We start from the raw sequence: 19037 nt of genomic DNA, 5'->3' as shown, positions 1-19037 counted from the left end.
GTATACCGTTTAGAGATCTTTAAGCAGTATCAGTAGAGAAATGGTGTTAATAATAATGATGATGATGATATTCACACTCTTTAAAAGTGCAGGCTTTTTGCATTTAAAACCGTTTAAATTGTCACCCCTTTTTTCCTTATAAAATTAAATAGCAACTAATGCAGAGCTTCCCAAATTTCTGAGGGAATTGACTCCTTGATGGGCATATAAAGTTGTCACTGACCTCAACCAAAATTCTTAGGACAATATTCTTATTCTTATTATTAATTAACTATACCCCACCCATCCGACTGGGTTGCTCCAGCTACTTGGGGTGGTTTACAACATAATAAAAACACAGCAAAACTTCAGACATTAAAAACTTCCTGAAATAATGAAATATTGTCAAGAAATATCTTTATATAATCCATATTTATGACAGTCATCATGAATAGGAATGATAAAATGCAAAAAAGAGTTAAGGAATACTCTTCTCCTCTGGAATCATCTTATTAAATGCAGAAGTTCTTAATTGGCAAAGAAGGTGCACTCTGTACATGCCCATTGTGCTTCATTTGTGAGGCTCATCGTTCCTCATTAAACTTTTCACACTTATACCACATAGAGTCTCTTCCAACCATAGGCCATTTTGGATCCCCTTTCAACTCCTTGGACTTCATTCACCCTCTGCACAGGTCTAGGGGTCAGTATCAACCACTTGGGGGAATGCTGATCTAGAGTAGCAGCACAACGTCAGTTTTCTAGGAAGGTAGACAGGTTGGCAAAAACATATAGGATTGCCATTTAAGGCACCTTGGAGCTAAGATCCTTAGGTTATTCTCTTGGCTTTGATGGATCATAACCACTAAGTCAAGCAGTGAAAATAGTTCTGATTTTCAAGGTGATGTAATTTTAGTTGGTCACTTGACTGCTGATTGCTGCAATCTACAAAATGGCTTACTTACTTGAACAGTCTTATCCTACTGTGCTTAGAGATGAAGAAATCTAATCCTTAAATTTGTGTGTGTGTGTAAAATCATGGTTTTGTTAACAAACTATGCACAGCCCACATCCAACCATTTTGGGCTTGCTAACAATGCTGTAAAACAGCAATTATAATAATATACTGTATTTTTCTTATAATATGTTTTTTTTCTGAAGCAAAATAAATAGATTAAGGTAAATAAGAGAGATATGCTCAGGGGCAATACATTCTCAATTTATTAACTAGCACCTGAACAAAACGCACTCCTCCACACACACACCCCTGTGCCAAGTGAAAAGGGGCATTTATGAATTTTCAAGCAAGGTAATGAGTGCCAGATTTATTTCTTGATAAGTACCTGTGGATTTGGTTGTATTGCTTGTTAACAGATGCAAGTGGGCAATATAACTATTACATCAGGCAATAACAGAAGAAAGCCAGTCAGTTTCTAAGCAACAGCTCAGCATTGGCCCCTTGTCAACACAGCTCTAAGATTTCCTCCGATAGTGTAAAATGAAGAGAAGTTGGACAGCAGTCTCTAATTTCCAGGAAAAGAACAAAGCATGAAACTGGTGATTTACAAAATCATATTTTTGGAGATTTCTTACAAAATCCATGAAGCTAAAATTGAAAACTGTCAAACATTTCACTTCAGGAGCTGCTGAAACTTTTCCATTGTTCGGCAGTTAATCAGGCTGCTCTATCGCTTAGCAATTTGCTTATTACAAAATAGTAGCTTAACACTAGAAGCTTGACTGCTCTTCCATCTTTGTGAACTTCACTTTCTTAAAAAAACAAAACAAAGCAAAACAAAGCTTCTGTATAAGTACCAGTGCAGTAATTTTCAAATGTTGGTCGTTCAGAGAACTCTTTCACACTGATATTGTCTCCTAAGGAACCCCTTTAGGTCTGCTATGAAACGCTGCACTTTCCTGAGGATTCCAGGGCATGTTCTTGAGGCTAGCATCACCCCGTGGCACCCTTGAGGTCTTCCGCTCCTGTCTGTGAGATCCAACCCCATTGGCTGTCCCATTCATCATGAAGTGGTGGGCGGGCTTACCTCTTTCCCCCTAAAAAGTCTATAGAGCTGAAGGAGGACATTAGAAGAGTGACACACTTTCCCACTTCCTCTTTAAGCTCTGTGTTCTTTTCAGGGCTCAGACTGGCAGCTGAGCAGAAAGCAGAGGGGCAAAAAGTAGAAGGGAAAGAGGAGCATGTAGCACCTCACTTTCTCCCCAGCTTTTGCTCCTTTCCCCTCCCTGGACTCTCCCAGATTGCAAATGCAGATACTCCAAGTATAATAATGATGATGATGATGATGATTTATACCCCACCCATCTGGCTGGGTTTCCTCAGCCACTCTGGGCGGCTTCCAACAAAATATTAAAATACAATAGTCCTTCAGATATTAAAAGCTTCCATAAGCAGGGCTGCCTTCAGATGTCTTCTAAAAGTCTGGTAGTTGTTTTTTCCTTTGACATCTTGTGGGAGGGTGTTCAACAGGGTGGGCACCACTACTGAGAAGGCCCTCTGCCTGGTTCCCTGTAACTTCGCTTCTCGCAGTGAGGGAACCGCCAGAAGGCCCTCGGCGCTGGACCTCAGTGTTCGGGCAGAACGATGGGGGTGGAGACGCTCCTTCAGGTATATTGGGCCGAGGCCGTTTAGGGCTTTAAAGGTCAGCACCAACACTTTGAATTGTGCCCAGAAACATACTGGGAGCCAATGTAGGTCTTTCAAGAATGGCGTTATGTGGTCTCAGCCGCTGCTCCCAGTCACCAGTCTAACTGCCGCATTCTAGATTAGTTGTAGTTTCCGGGTCACCTTCAAAGGCAGCCCCACGTAGAGCGCATTGCAGTAGTCCAAGCGGGAGATAACTAAAGCATACACCACTCTGGCGAGACAGTCTGCGGGCAGATAGGGTCTCTATCTGTGTACACATTTGGGGACGCTGGGGAAAAAACTTCACCAACCTTCATTTCTGTCTCAAAGTACACAAATCTTGTATAATAGGGACTGTTCTTTCAAAGCCAGGTAGAGACCTTTTTTTTATTCTCACAGCCCCTTTAAATCTAGTCCTGTTATGCCTGGTTTTGTTTGTTTGCTTGTTTAAGGAAATCCCTGGAATATTTTGGTGGTGGTTATATGCCGTTGGAGTGGTTTTAGTTTTCTCTCTGTTTTATGTTGATTGTTTTAACCCTGTTTTATATGAATTGTATTTTATGGTTGTGTTGCTTTTATTATATGCTGTACATCATCCAGAGAACATTAGCTATTGAGCGACTAATAAATACAGTAAATAAATACATAAATAAACACTCAAGACACATAGCTCATTAGTGGTGCTTGCTGTTGCAATGCCACGCACCCATTTCATGGGTTCACTGAATACCCATTGGTCATATAAACATTGCTTTCTGTACTAATGTGACACACATTATACTGTTGGTTACAAATAATAAGAGACCCAAAGAGTAGGGGGACCAGCACTTTTTGTTTTATTGTTCTGTTCAACTCAGAATGTTGACATTCTCTTTCTTTCACCCAAAAACAATAGTCAAATCAACAGTATCAGTCAATGATTTTATTTGCTTTCACATAAATTGGCACATGGCATTAAAATGTTTATATATATATATATATATATATATACTAACTAAAATCTTTTAAACCCTCCACAAGACTATTAATGGCTTCAGTAATAATTGATGCCCTTTAATGGTCCGTCTGGATGTGGGTGGCGCTGTGGGTTAAACCACAGAACCTAGGACTTGCCGATCAGAAGGTCGGCGGTTCGAATCCCTGCGACAGGGTGAGCTCCTGTTGCTCAGTCCCTGCTCCTGCCAACCTAGCAGTTCGAAAGCACGTCAAAGTGAAAGTAGATAAATAGGTACCACTCCGGCGGGAAGGTAAACGGCGTTTCCGTGCGTTGCTCTGGTTCGCCGGAAGCGGCTTAGTCATACTGGCCACATGACCCGGAATCTGTATGCCGGCTCCCTTGGCCAATAAAGCGAGATGAGCGCCGCAACCCCAGAGTCAGTCACGACTGGACCTAATGGTCAGGGGTCCCTTTACCTTTACCTTTAATAGTCCGTTTAGCCACAAATCATGTCTCTGCTAGCAGTGAGTAGGATGTGCCACATAGATAACAGACCAGCGGTCCCTTAGCCAAGCATATCCCTTTGGCAAACCCGCAAGCAGGACCTGAGCACAATAGAACTCTCTGCTCTTGCAGTTTCCAGCAACTGGCATTCAGAAGCACTCTGCAGGGGAGAAAAGAAAAATGTGAGTTTAAATGGAATGCAAAATTATAACCAACCCTACCTAATAGCTAAAAGCATAAACTGTCACCGTGAGGGATTGTGGAAGGCTGTAGACTCCACAGAACGTTTAGTCCCAATGTCACTTCATCAGAGCATGATCTCAGCATTCCAGAAATGGGTGTTGGTGGGGCACTAGGGACTAGCAGCATGACCAAACCACAGCAGCTGGGAGTCTGTGTTGCGAGGAGTGACGAAGGAGCAAGGCAATATTTGTTTCCTGGTGAAGAGGGAGGAAGGCTATGGAGATCGATAGAAACTTTACTAAGCCGGGGAGTGGACATAGCAAATGCTTTGACCTCTGTGGTGAGTCAGCCCTCCCTAAACCAAGGTTGAGGCTGGAAGATATTGAGCTCTCTTGTGGATTGAAGAGATCCTGTATAGTATCTATAATGTCGTAGCAGAAAGGGAGGTCTTTCACGGACACCTTTTTTGTTGTTGTTGTTGGCATCCATCTCATGGCATCCATGAGGTCCAGCGCCGAGGACCTTCTGGTGGTTCCCTCATTGTGAGAAGCAAAGCTACAGGGAACCAGGCAGAGGGCCTTCTTGGTAGTGGCACCCGCCCTGCGGAACACCCTCCCATCAGATGTCAAAAATATAAACAAGTACCTGACATTCAGAAGACATCTGAATGTGTTCAGGGAAGTTTTTAATGTGTGACATCTTAGTGTATTTTTGGTCTTTGTTGGAAGCTGCCCAGAGTGGCTGGGGAAACCCAGCCAGATGGGCAGGGTACAAATAAATTATTATTATTATTATTATTATTATTATTATTATTAGTCTTGAGATGTTGTGGCTGCAGAGACCAGTAACTCATAACTGCCTCCCACATTGTCTTTGGTGTGTTGGCAACACCAAAGTGACCTCTCCAGGCAACAAGCCTGGGCAGTGTGTATGGAAGTCCTGGGCTGCCCACATGGCCTTGCTGATGTGGTCCAAAGGAAAGCAAAACAATACTTCTGGCACCAGCTTGGCTGCAGGAGTTGCTGGAAGGAGGCGTACCAGGCACAATGCAACTGCCATAGGGACTCCACTAAGGAAGGTTTTGCTCCTCAGCCTTTTCTTCATCTGCAGATGTCCCACAAAGTAGCGAGTACAGATTCTCTGGATGGAGAATTGCATCACAAAACTCAGAGAGAAGTGTGAATTTTGAAGGATAGCCTTGTTCCATTCCATCACTGTGCCATAAGACAGAACCCTGCATGCTATGAGTTACCGGTTTCTGCAGCCACAGCAGGTGCTGCAATTCTCCAGTTGTTTGACTTTAGCTCATATCATGTGCCATGGTCAGAGAGCACAATCCACCCAATTTTCCCTGAGGTTAAAATGAATTTTAGAGAAACGTAGACAACAAATACTTAATGTGCCCTATTCCAAAGATGGAGTGATGTTTGTAAAATAAGTTCTAAAGCCAATGCATTGGGGGAGCGGCGGGGAAATTACTGCCTCAGTAAGTATCAAGCAGGGCTTTACCTGGCTTCGAAAGCCTGATGTGTAGACTGTGTCGTTTGTACATCTTCAAATATTCATTATATAAAAAACCCTGCATGCTTTGTAGATACAACCTAAGAGACTTGGCAAGGGGTAAAGATAAAGGACCACCATGTAAGCTTGTAAGCATCAGCTTTGCTATCATTGTCAGTTAATCAAAAGCTACTTGTTTTACTCCAAGCTATGCAAGGAATGCAAAGCAAGCTGGGAGACGGACACATTTACTGGCAAAGAGGTACACAGCTGTTCAGGTGAGGAGGGCATCCACTGGTGTGCCACTTGTAAACCCATATGATCCCTGTAACAGGCCCAACACCATTGCTGAGCAGCTGCAATCTTTTCATTCTACCCTTTTGCTGAATTCAGATAAAAGCACTCCGGTGTCAACAGATCTAATATCTCCCCCACCCTGCCCCGCTTGAGAGGGTCAAACGACATTTCCCCACAAGGGAACAAAAAACAGAGGCTGGCTAGCTTGTGCTGGTGGCATTGTGCCAAAAAGAATGGAGGGGAATCCTAAGCAGCTTGACAAGGGCTCTGATGCCGAAAGAGAAAGGGAGACATGCTTATAGGCACAGAGGAATGGGGAGGGGGGTTGTGATTAGGCAGTTGGCAAGATTTTACACACAGGAAGTAATGGTTTGTGAATTTTAGGTTTTCCATAGCGGGGCTTTTCCATAGCAGCAAAAGAAAACTCCACTAGGCAGCTGTGTAGATGGAAGAAGAGCCATGGGTGGTGGAAAACATACTATGCGTGCTAGAGGTCCCTGGTGTTGCTCATCTGCCTGCAGGGCTTCCATAGGGGGGTTGGGGCTTCCGGGAACCACATCTTTCCTTTTGCAACAAAGGAAGGGGGAGGAGCTTGTTTTAGCCCAGGCATAGGCAAACTCGGCCCTCCAGATGTTTTGGGTCTACAACTCCCATCATCCCTAGCTAACAGGACCAGTGGTCAGGGATGATGGGGATTGTAGTCCCAAAACATCTGGAGGGCCGAGTTTGCCTATGCCTGGTTTAGCCTGTGCCCAGGCAGAGAGCTGCCACTGCAAGGGAAGTTGAAAGCAGGGAGAATACACCTATACCAACAGGACCTAAACATTAACTGAAAATGAATAAGAAGTGACCTTGAGTGCCTCCAGACTGTCACTGTTTTGTGGGAGAGATTCATGTGCATGCTGGATATTTAGGTTTGCACAGTTAAAGCGAATGAAATCAGCCTGTCTCTCGGGTGCAACATATCCGCTTTTAGAGAAAGAAGCTGACTTTTCGCAGTTAGGGAAGTGGCTGGGAAATGCGTTGAAAAGCATGGGATTAGCAAATGAGAAGCCAGGTAAACAACCCACAAGCAAGTCAGAACAAATGAGCAATAGAGACCAGGCATAGTCTAACCCTTCTCTGAGCTGTGAGCAAGCAAATCTAGATGAATGAATGCTCAGTAAAAAGGAGCCCCTTACCATAAAAGAGGCATCTTCAGGGTGCACCTAGGTTGCAGTCCTCTACTCCTTTAGCTGGGAGTATGCCCAACTGAACTCTGAGAGGCTTGCTTCTGAATAGACAGGCATAGTATAGGATTGCCTTTATGAAGCGAAGACAGAATGATAGGCACTGAATGTCCTTTGGTCACTCACCACTTCCCCCCCCCCCCCTCATCCCATGTCAACAAGCAGAAGTGAGGATGAAAAGAGACTCTGGCTGCACATATATCTTAGGGCAGCATAAATATGTATTGCAAATTTTAGGCTCAGCTATAATTAAATGCCATTTGTCAGCTCTGTGCTTGTTTTTCATCTCATTTGAGGGGGTTTCCCCCCCCTCTCTCTCTTATGAATTAGCTAACAAATATGCCTCTTATTCTACCATAACAAATCATTCCTCAGAATGGTTGCCTCCAAGCAGCATGGAAGAAAGTGACTGGGGGAAGTGACCTTCTGCTGTGAAGTTGTCACATTCCAGCAGATTCCTGAGTGTCAATGACAGGCTGTGTAATAGGGACGCCTGTATTGGTGTGTTGTAGTCATGTTGCTAACTTGTTAATTTATTTAGTGCAGTGGTGCAGAGGAGAAGATCTGGAGAAAGAGCAGTGGCAGTGGGGGAAGAAGAACATCAGCGATTAACAATGTAAAAATAGTCTGTTTAAACCACACACACAAACACACAGAGACCAAAACCCCACCCTTATCAACACCTCCCACTTTTTGTCGCCACATCTATTCGCCTAAAAAAATGACTATGGTAAACAAATTGTACCCACGCCTCCCCCACCCCTTTTTAATATAAAACTAGCAAATAGCTGCAGTTTATGATTTTGCATCGTATTATAAAGCTATAATCATTCTCTTTCCTAATGATGCTAACGTGCAGCAGGAATCTTATTGTAACCAGCCCAACCCACACCAAAATCAGTTTTCATGTGCTCTTTGAGGTCATCCGTGTCCACTGCAGACAAATCAAGATGGGATAAAATTAGCAGGGAATAGCAGGGTGGATGTGTTTGGAGGACTCTGGATCAAAACCCTAGCAGGTGGAACCCAGTGCAATGGAAAATGACTGTTGGGGTCCCTTCCAACTCTATGATCCTGTGACTCTATGATTATCCAGACCTGGGATCCATGCTTGCAATAAGCACGGTGAAAACTAAAGCTTTGAAAGTAAATTAACAGTTTGATGCGGATTAGGCTGTGATGCAATGCAAGTTAAAGTTCGTAATTGAGGCTTCTATGCTGTAGTTTACAAACATAAGGAGAGAAAATAAGACTGATTAGGCATGCAACTTGAATAGCAATTTTGTGTGTTTTTGTCCTCAGTTTAGGGATTGTGATTTGGAGCTGAACATGGTGAAGATTGGATAATCTAGTATACTGGGAACACAACTATGCCAGACATTATTTGCATTATAGGAGACAATGGTCCAATACCAACAATCAGCTTATGAAGCCCTGTTCAAGAGCTATAAAAGTAAGCCTGCAGAGAGGGAGGATGTCATGTGTAACAGCCCCACCCCATCTGAGATGTTTGCTGGCGGTAGGAGAGATCCACCCTAGCATACTACCCCGTTGTGGGTTCAGAAACCCCTCTCACCCTTGCAGACCCTCCAAGTGTCCCTATTTTCCAGGAACGTCCCTCATTTAGAGAAGCCCTGACTTCAGTCTACCAGGTCTTATGCAATGTCTAATCACCACACCTGGCCACTAATTTCCTTAATCAGGATAAAAGAAACTGCAACTGGCAGGCAAAAGGCTCCTGTACTAATGTGTCTATTACAATTAGGTGGCACTGTTTTCCTCCTAGCTCAGACACTTCACAAAGTGTTGGCAGAGCCCTCAAGCATCTCAGACAGAAATTCGTATTCCGAGTAGATTTGACTCTACCTGTCAATACTACTAGGTTAACATTGAAAGATTAGGCTAACCCAGCCATTGCCAGCTTAGTGTCCTTGAGATGCTTTGAACTACAAATCCCATCAGCCTCTAGCTGGCACAGCGGTCTAAAACATCTGGAGAACACGAGGTTGGTGAAGGCTGGGCGAACCTATGAAGACTAAGTTGGTTTTCAGGGGCTCTAGAGAAAGACTGGGATGCCACAGAGTGGCTACTACTCTTGCTTCTAGGTGGCTAGCATTGACTGTCTTGGTCTGTCATGGACCTGTGATATTTATTATGATTGATTGATTGATTGATTGATTAAATTTCTATACTGCCAATCATCCAAGGATCTCAGGGCAGTTTACAATATAAAAACACAAAATACATACCATATTGTTGTTGTTTAGTCGTTGAGTCGTGTCCGACTCTTTGTGACCCCCTGGACCAGAGCACGCCAGGCCCTCCTGTCTTCCACTGCCTCCCGCAGTTAGGTCAAACTCATGCTGGTAGCTTCGACAACACTATCCAACCATCTTGTCCTCTGTCATCCCCTTCTCCTTGTGTCCTCCATCTTTCCCATAGTACATCCCATAGTTACATACCATAGTAAAAAACAAAAAAAAATACCCCACCCCCAGTTTAAAAGTGCACAGATTGTTTAATCAGCCAAAGGCCTGGGAGAAAAGGAATGTTTTGCCTGGCACCTAAAGATATGTAATGAAGGTGCCAGGAGAGCATACAACAAACTGGGAGCCACCACCGAAAAGACCCATTCTCACGTTGCTGCCCTCCAGACCTCTCAAGGTTGGAGGCACATGAAGAAGGGCCTCATATGATAATCACAGGGTCTGGGTCAGTTCTTATGCGGAAAGGCAATCCTTGAGGTAATGCAGTCCTGAGCCGTTTCATGATTAAAATAAGTATGTGTGTGTTCTTGTTTTCATAAAGCAGTTGGTTACTGCTATCAAATTCATATTCACTTTTCGGTAAAGGTGAGAGGTTGACCTTGGGAAAGTAGAAAGCTGTCATATTCTGAATGACAAATTATGAGGCCTTTGCGGTCCCTTAGCTAGCACTAAAGATTTTTCAAAACACAAAGTCAACACCCTTTTTCTTTATGGGCTTTGCTATTCCAGCTGTACACATGCACACTTGCATTAAATAAGCTGGGAGTGTTAGGACCTACATCTACCTGAATTAAAGGTCCCCCACTGAAAAGATGAAAAACACACATTTTCATTTCATTTTGGATTAGCATGGCAAACAGCTGGATCTGTTCTTTCGACTGTAGCATTTGGTTCCATTTGTTAGCTTTGTTGCTGATATTTCACCCCTCCTTTATTTACTTAACATAGTTTGACAAGGAATTCTCAGAGAGATAATATATCTCTATAAAAGACTGACTTGGGGAACATATCCTAAGGTTTCAAGAGGACAGAACCAATAACTTATGCTTTGACATTTCTGTCAGACACTAGTCTGGTAATGGCACTCAGTAGAGTTTGTGCTTCTATCCAACAACTTTTGTGGCAAAGATGATCCCACCACAAAGCCCTGGAGGAAGAAAATTATAGGGCAAATCAGGGCAGCCTGGAGAAGTATGAACAAACTAATAAATATTATTGTTATAATAAACTACATTGTTAATCATATGCTTGGGTCTCCACAGTGATATTAGTTTCTCTATGAAGGTCATAAAACTAGACAGACCTGGGTCTGATTTACATGTTGAGGGGGGGGGGATGTATGTTATAGCCCTCTGGTGATTGTGGTACTTCAAAATGCAGGTGGGAGTGCACATGTTTAAATGCTCCTTCTGCACCTAAAATACTTCCTTCACGTGGGAAGCTAGTATGTTACAGAGCAAAGCTATACTTCTTCCTAAGTGATGCTAGGAAGGAATGTGGCTCAGTAGCAGAGCACCTGTTTTGCATCAGAAGGTCCCACATTCAATCCTGGGTGTTGCCAGGTCTCGTCTGAAACCCTGGAGAGCCACTGCTAGTAGAAACAAACATTGCAAGTTCATTTCCAGGCCCAATTTAAGGTGTTTGTGGTAGTGCTTAAAGCTCTAAACAACTTAGGCCCCAAATATCTAAAAGAATGGCTCCTTCTCTACAGACCATCTTGGATGTGAAGATCAGCAGAGGGGGACATCTTAGCTGTTCCACCAGTAGGTTTGGGGGTGTGGGTGGGAAAGAGAGAGGGAGGGAGAGACCCAGAATAGAGCATTCTTTGTGGCAACCTCTAAGTTATGGAATTCCATCTCTGTGGAGGTGGTTTTTGTTTCATTGTATGTTGAAGGCAAACTTCACCATCTTTACTCTTTACACTGCTTTCCCTTTACACTCCCTAATTTTAGGACCCACTCTTGTGATTGTGATTTCTTTTTAAACTGTTTTTAATGTTATATTTGATATTGCTATCACTCACCCTGGAACCTTCTGGTGATGGGTGGGAAATACTAATAGTAAACAACAACAACAACAACAACAACAACACTGAGTTAGATGGACCAATGGACTCAGTAGAAGTACCGCTTTTTCAGCTGGGGAAACTCACTGGTACTCAGTTCCAGCACCTCTTAGGTGGGCACTATTGCCATTATAAGAGAACAAGGGTTCATGGTGAGTTCCAGCACCTCTTTTTCAAGAAAAATAACACTGAATAAGAAGGCCGTTTCTTTTGTTCCTGTTTTTGTTTTTTTGTTGTTGTTTGTTGTTGTTTAGTCGTTTAGTCGTGTCCGACTCTTCGTGGCCCCATGGACCAGAGAACGCCAGGCACCTCTGTCCTCCACTGCCTCCTGCAGTTTAGTCAAACTCATGCTGGTAACCTCGAAAACACTATCCAACCATCTCGTCCTCTGTCGCCCCCTTCTCCTTGTGCCCTCCATCTTTCCCAAATCAGGGTCTTTCCAGGGAGTCTTCTCTTCTCATGAGGTGGCCAAAGTACTAGAGCCTCAGCTTCACGATCTGTCCTTCCAGTTTTTTTTAGCATGGTGTATTTTTCAAGGAGGACCATTCAGCCACCCAGCCCCCCTTCACCCATATTCAGAAGTCATACAGGCCCTGTAAAGGAGTACTATGTGCTTTTTATGAAGATGGTACTGAAGGAAATCATATTTGGTCCAGGGGGGAGGGTGGAATCTTTATCTTTCTCACTTGTACAGATAAGAAGATGGTAATCTTTGTAATTCCCTGGCACAACATATGCCAATTGCTGAGAGTACAATGTGATTTAAATTAAAAAAATAAAAATAAAAAATAGCTAGGCAACTTCATGGGAGGTAGGCATGTTAAGCAGCTGTTTGTTTAGAAAGTCATAAAATATGTCCTATTGCCAACAGTGTCTGTGAATATTAGATTACTAGAAACTGGAAATTACTTATATGGCTCTGCAAAATCTCATACTGTGTTGCACTTCCTCCATATATCATGGTACTGTCTACTATTAGAAATAGGAAAATAGGACAAGATAGATAGTTGATTGAGTCTGATCCAGCTGGTTTTATATGCCAATTTATGTTTTCTTTTCATTGTAAATAAAGCAATGGTTTTATGATGGAGCAAATTGGCATGCCTATTCCATTCTATTCCTACCTTTTTTCACTAATTCAGTGAGACTAGCAGTGGAAATCTTACCTAAGATTAGTTTACACTAGTCAGGAAAGGGGGACCTAACTATATTTTTTGTCAACTCCTTCCTAACTCTGGCCTGCCACTGTATCTATGAGTTCGTTCTGCTTGAGAAGTTCTTCCTTAAGGAAAGAAACCCGCAAAAAGAAGTGGAAAGCAAGACTTAAAGAATTCAGGCAAGAAATAAACTAAAAATAATATGTATGTAAGGGACGCGGGTGGCGCTGTGGGTAAAACCTCAGCGCCTAGGACTTGCCGATCGCATGGTCAGCGGTTCAAATCCCTGTGGTGGGGTGCGCTCCCGTCGTTCGGTCCCAGCGCCTGCCAACCTAGCAGTTCGAAAGCACCTCCGGGTGCAAGTAGATAAATAGAGACCGCTTACTAGCGGGAAGGTAAACGGCGTTCCGTGTGCTGCACTGGCTCGCCAGATGCAGCTTGTCACGCTGGCTACATGACCCGGAAGTGTCTGCGGACAGCGCTGGCTCCCGGCCTCTTAAGTGAGATGAGCGCACAACCCTAGAGTCTGTCAAGACTGGCCCGTACGGGCAGGGGTACCTTTACCTTTACCTTAATATGTATGTGGCCAGAAAGTTATAAGAAAAATATTTTGTTTAAAATTATTGAAAAGAGAATGAGTCAATTATTCAGCTGCTACATATTGTTTCAGGTCCATTTACTATGCCCAAAACAGTCCTACACTTTTGGCTTCTGGTGAATGAAAACTTTGCCAAGGTGCACCTATATTATAGAAAATTTCATGCCTTTTAAAATCTATCTCATGCTACCAAAATGCAAGGTTTCTTACTACTGAATGATGCAGAGTATTCAGCATTGAAATATGTAAAAGCCTGAGGATTTACTGATGAGAAAAATGATGAGCCCCACATTTGAAGGAAATGTACTACACTCTCGATTCCTTCTTATGTCCAGAAAGAGACCTGTTACTAAAAAGATCAAAAGACAGTGAAGGTCTAGGAGAGGCCATCCTCAACGGACTAGAGTAGCTTATACAAATAAAGTCAAAGAAACTAGGTCAGTTCTCTCTGGAAAAAAAAGGAGGGTTAAGGTTGGACCTCATATTATACAGCATTTATCAGAGGGAATAGGAAAGGAGAGTTGTCAGAAGACTTGCATCAAATACAAGAATAAGGGGATGTGTACTAAAAGGGACATGAACTGAAGCCATTAAAGGGTCAATAAAAAAAAACTTACTGAAAGCAGGAAAGGTATGTCCCATACGACCATAAAAAGAAGATGAATAATAAGGTTTAGTATAAACAGAAAGATGACGGACAATATAGATGATTGATAGTTATTTGTGGACTCTGGCAAAACTGAAAAACATAACCTGATTTTATTTCTGGTTAAGACCCATTGTCTATCTCACAGGTGAATGTGACCCTCCCAGCCTCCCAATCTGGCCCTTGGGGCTATTGTCAAGCAACACCCCCTACTGCCTCGACATCAAGAATGGTGTGAAGGCTTTTGCCAGGGTCCAGACAGATGCTTCCCAGAAGTCCACAAGGAGAAGAGCATGGAAACTGGTATTCAGAGAGAAGGCTTCATTTCACTCTCATGGTTCACATTCCATACCTCACAACCATCCTGATCATCCCAGGACATTCCAGAATTACAGAAGAAGAGGAGGAGGAGGAGGAGGAGGAGGAGGAGGAGGAGGAGGAGGAGGAGGAGGAGTTTGGATTTAATACCCTAAGGAGTCTCAAACCGGCTAACAATCTCCTTTCCCTTCCTCCCCAACAACAAACACTCTGTGAGAAGTGTGACTAGCCCAAGGTCACCCAGCAGCTGCATGTGGAGGAGCGGAGATTTGAACCCGGTTCCCCAGATTACGAAACTACCACTCTTAACCACTACACCACACTGGCTTCTGATTGGATCCCTGAATGTCCTGTTTTGGCGCTGCACTTCCATGCGAGCTAGCTGGCTCCCGTGAAGGCGCAGCACCAAAAGGCGTGTGTCTTTTGTTGCTAAGTCAGCTAACTTGCGCAGCAGCATGGCACTGAAAGATGGACCTCCCAATTTTAATCGGCAGAATGTTGGCGGGTATATTCATTGACATACCTATCTACAAAATCTCCTTGCATGCTGATCTCAGATTATCCTTTGATAAATCCCCTCACCTCTCCACCCGCTTCCACAAATCAGAATGCAAGTGGAGTACATTGGAGTCACCACACAGTTTATAGCACAGAGATAAAACCCACATGGACAGAATGACATACACTTAATATACATGTAATTCAGTGGGGGCTGAATGACATGCAGAGTCAACTACAGTGGTACCTTGGGTTACATATGCTTCAGGTTACAGACTCCGCTAGCCCAGAAATAGTACTTTGGGTTAAGAACTCTGCTTCAGGATGAGAACAGAACTCATGCTCCGGTGGTGTGGCAGCAGCGGGAGGCCCCATTAGCTAAAGTGGTGCTTCAGGTTAAGAACAGTTTCAGGTTAAGAACGGACCTCCAGAACAAATTTAGTACTTAACCCAAGGTACCACTAATATTTCTAGTATTCCTCCTCCCTGCCGAGTTCTGCAAGGGCAACCCTGAGACAAAAGAAGAGGAATCTGACAGTGCCATAGAATTACAGAATTGTAGAGTTGTAGGTAGAGTTGGAAGGGATCATGAGGATCATCTAGTCCAGCCCCCTGCAGTGCAGGAATCTTTCACTCAACATGGGGCTCAAAGCTACAACCCTGAGATTAAGAGTCTTGCACTCTTCGTCCCTAAAGTGTGTGTAAGAAGGTAAACAGGTGGTGGCTGGATGAAATTGGCGGGGCAGTGCTCCATTTGCTCTAATGGACCAACCTCTGCTGATGTAATTACTGATTACTGATGTAACTCATTACTCTACTTAAATTGTTTGCTGTTAAGGCTCAATAGCAGCAGCAGCAAATGAAAGGAACCAGACACTTTGACACGTGATGAACAGCACTGTGTTGAGACTTTGTCTGCAAAACGCAGCATTTGTTTCCCAAACTGAGACTTATATACACGTGCATACACACACAGAGAGAGATCTCTGCAAGAATTATCAATATTTGCAGGTTTTGATTCTGTCTTTTAAAAAAAAAAAAATACAAGAAGCGGAACGGGGTGGGGAGAAAAGCTCTGTGATGTTAAAATACATTTAAAATCCCCTTTACTTCTAAAAACATCTGAATGTTAACTACCGTTCCATGCGACTACAAGTGTGACATCTGCGACATACTGCTTTAAACTCAGATCACACCAATAGTTTCTTTGTTCTCTATATCTAGGATGCAAACTAGTCACAGGGAAAAGAATAGATTGATCTAACAGCCTGAGGCAATAAGAATTTAAAAGCGGAGATGATTCAACAAACTGCAGAATAAGGGGATTTTTTAAACATATTTTCTCATATTCTCTCAAAGGAAGAGGCCGTCACCTTGTCTCTGAAAGCATCCCATTTATTTAAGTGGATAGAAGCTCAAAAGATCACATTATTTTGTATCAATTCAGGATAAATACCATTTTCTCTGTTTTCTCCTCCCACTTTGACAATCAACGGTCTGACTTGGGATAAAGCAGATTATAATAAATAAGGCAATTTTTAGACCAGTTCTAAATTGCTTTATTTGTTGCAATCTGCCTTATACCAATTCAGATCATTGATCCAACCCGCCCACTATGATCATTTCCAGGGCTTTAAGCAGAGCAGCAGGTCTCTTAAGCACATTGTCAGGGCTGGCCTGTGGTGAACAGTCTGAGGTAGATGAAAACAGAAGGTCGGGTCAAAGAGCAAATTGGGACTGAAGGATATATGCCAAGAAGCAACATTAAGGAGCCAGCCAGGAGCCAGGTCTGAAACACAGCTAAATGACTCAGAACATGACAGAGCTGAAGGAGACCTTGTGGCTCAAGTAAGCCCTCTTATATTCCAGGAGGATCCAATCATCAGCCTTGGCGTTGGCTACTCTGCCATGCACACTTCAGCAACACAGCACACAGGGCAGTGGCACACAGTTCCCAGTTTAAGCCCAGCAGCCCCTAACACCAATGCCTCCAGTTTCAATGAGTTGGGGGCCATTCTTTCTGCCCCGTGGCCTAACAGCCCCACCAGGTTCAGTGGGCACCTGCCACCACATTGGGCACATAGCTCCTCTACCCGAAAGCCAATTGTTGATTTTTTTGGTTATGAATTTAATGTTGTGTTTCAGTGCTTTTCAGTAGGTTTTCAGCTGAATTCCCCAGGGTTCCATTATGACAACAGCAATCATCAGTCACAAATGGATCAGTCTGTATCTCAGTTAGCCTTGGTGTATCCAGAAGCAGCTTCTTGCACAATATACGATGGGCACATTATAGGTGTTTAATTGATACAGCGGTACTAAAAACACAACTGTCAATGACATTTCCCGCTTCTTCTCTTGGGTATTAATGCTATATGGGCCTCTCATTGCCATCACATCTGAGCACTGCAGGGGGAAAAGATGACATTGTAGATCCATTTTCAGGGAGAAAACAACCCATTCATATAAAGTTCATCAAATCAAATTGCTTTTGTCACTATGCATGCCCTTAATCAACTTCAGGAAGTGTGCTTATATATTTACAGCAGCTTTTGATGCTGTTTAAAAATGAATAAACCCCTCATTTTGTTTTGATGATTATCTTGAAGTTTTAAATGTCTCTGTGTTTACTATCATTTTACACCACCCCAACGGCCTCAATAATGCCTGTCCCCTGAGAGAAGTGACCAGAAGCCTACTTGCACAGGGGATCTTGAGGGTAAGACCCTATGGTTATGGTTGCCTTTTGCCCCTGCCTTCAATTTCCCTGGGTGTGTGGCTCCTAACTCCATCCCCCTAGCAAAGAAATTGAGGGGTCTAGTCTTTGGATTCTCAGTTTGACTTGTAAAACGCAGTGTGTGATTACTGGGCGGGTTGGGGAAAGACGGAGAGGAGAAAAAACAGGGTTATTTCTGACTGAAGCGAGCAGAGGGCAGCTCAACCATTGCTATGAATCACAGGACCTACAAGCCCCTACTAGCATTGCCTTTAACTTCTCTGGATTCAGCTTCAGATTGTGAGGCCTCATCTGCCTAGAGGCCCTTTATTAAATTTTCTATATGAAAGCCATCTCTGATCATAAGTCCAACCATGTCGTCAAAGTCCACTTTGTATAGCGGACAGTGCATTGTGTTTTATTCTGCACGGTCCCTATTAGCTTCTTAAAGTCCCAAGCTCCTTGTGATGCTTTCTTTCACTTCCACATTAATGCAACAAGAATAGGAAGCCGAGACATGGCGTCAGATGTCCCCAAATTATAAAGCATTAGACAGCTCTGTATTTCACTCTGAGCTGCTCTGCGCCAAGTTATCAATGGCTTCAGAAAGTGGGCTAAAATCTTCATGGCAATATCTGAGCATCCCACAGCTGGGCTTGACGGTATCAAAATGAAGGCTGTTAGAGTCAAGTGCAATAAGCAATGAACAGGCCCCATGTAGGCTTGAAACGATAGATACATCATTGCAGCAGAAGCTTCAGCGCCGATCTTGCATTTAAAACTAGATTGACATTTATCCAGGAGGCACACTTGTAATTTTGTAACTACAGCATTTTCTATTAAATTTGATAAGAGAAAGAAGATTGGATCTTGGTCAAATATCTGAGAATTCATCTCATAGCAGGGGAGACTCACTTGAGAGCAAAGGGAGAAAACAACTGCAGGTTTAACAACACTCAGCTGCGGATTAAACCTGGCCTTTAAAGACTTAAGGCTAGGCACCACCGGGGTGTATTGACATGATCTACCACAACTTACACCAGCAGATGAATGTCTTGAGATAAAGCTTCAGCTCTGTTGTGCCGGTGGCAAATGGAAATGTAAAGGAATGGTTCTCTTGCTATGTCTTAAGTATTGCTCCCTTACAGACAAGTAATGAAATCTCCTCACTTTTCTGCATAGATGAAATTGGTAGGTACCTATTTATTAAATTTCTATACTGCCCTTCATCCAAGGATCACAGGACAGTTCACAAGGTAAATATCCTATGGAGGTTCATTGTCACAGAGGGAAAAGATAGAGGGCAGGTTGTAGGAATTATTATTATTATTATTTGTATTTAAAATGTGTATCCTGCTTTTCATCTCATCTGGGTCTCAAAGCAATTTGCAAAGAAAACGTAAAACAACAGAGGATGAAACATCAGAGCATCATTCGTGGCGCAAAGACCTAAAATAAAACGATTTTAACCAGATGTCTGAAACGGTGCCTGTGTGGTTTCT

Source organism: Podarcis melisellensis (assembly GCF_964234715.1).
Source record: "Podarcis melisellensis genome assembly, chromosome: 2".
Taxonomy (NCBI): domain Eukaryota; kingdom Metazoa; phylum Chordata; class Lepidosauria; order Squamata; family Lacertidae; genus Podarcis; species Podarcis melisellensis.
The sequence above is the reverse complement of the archived record's forward strand: the minus strand, read 5'-3'. Positions refer to the sequence as shown.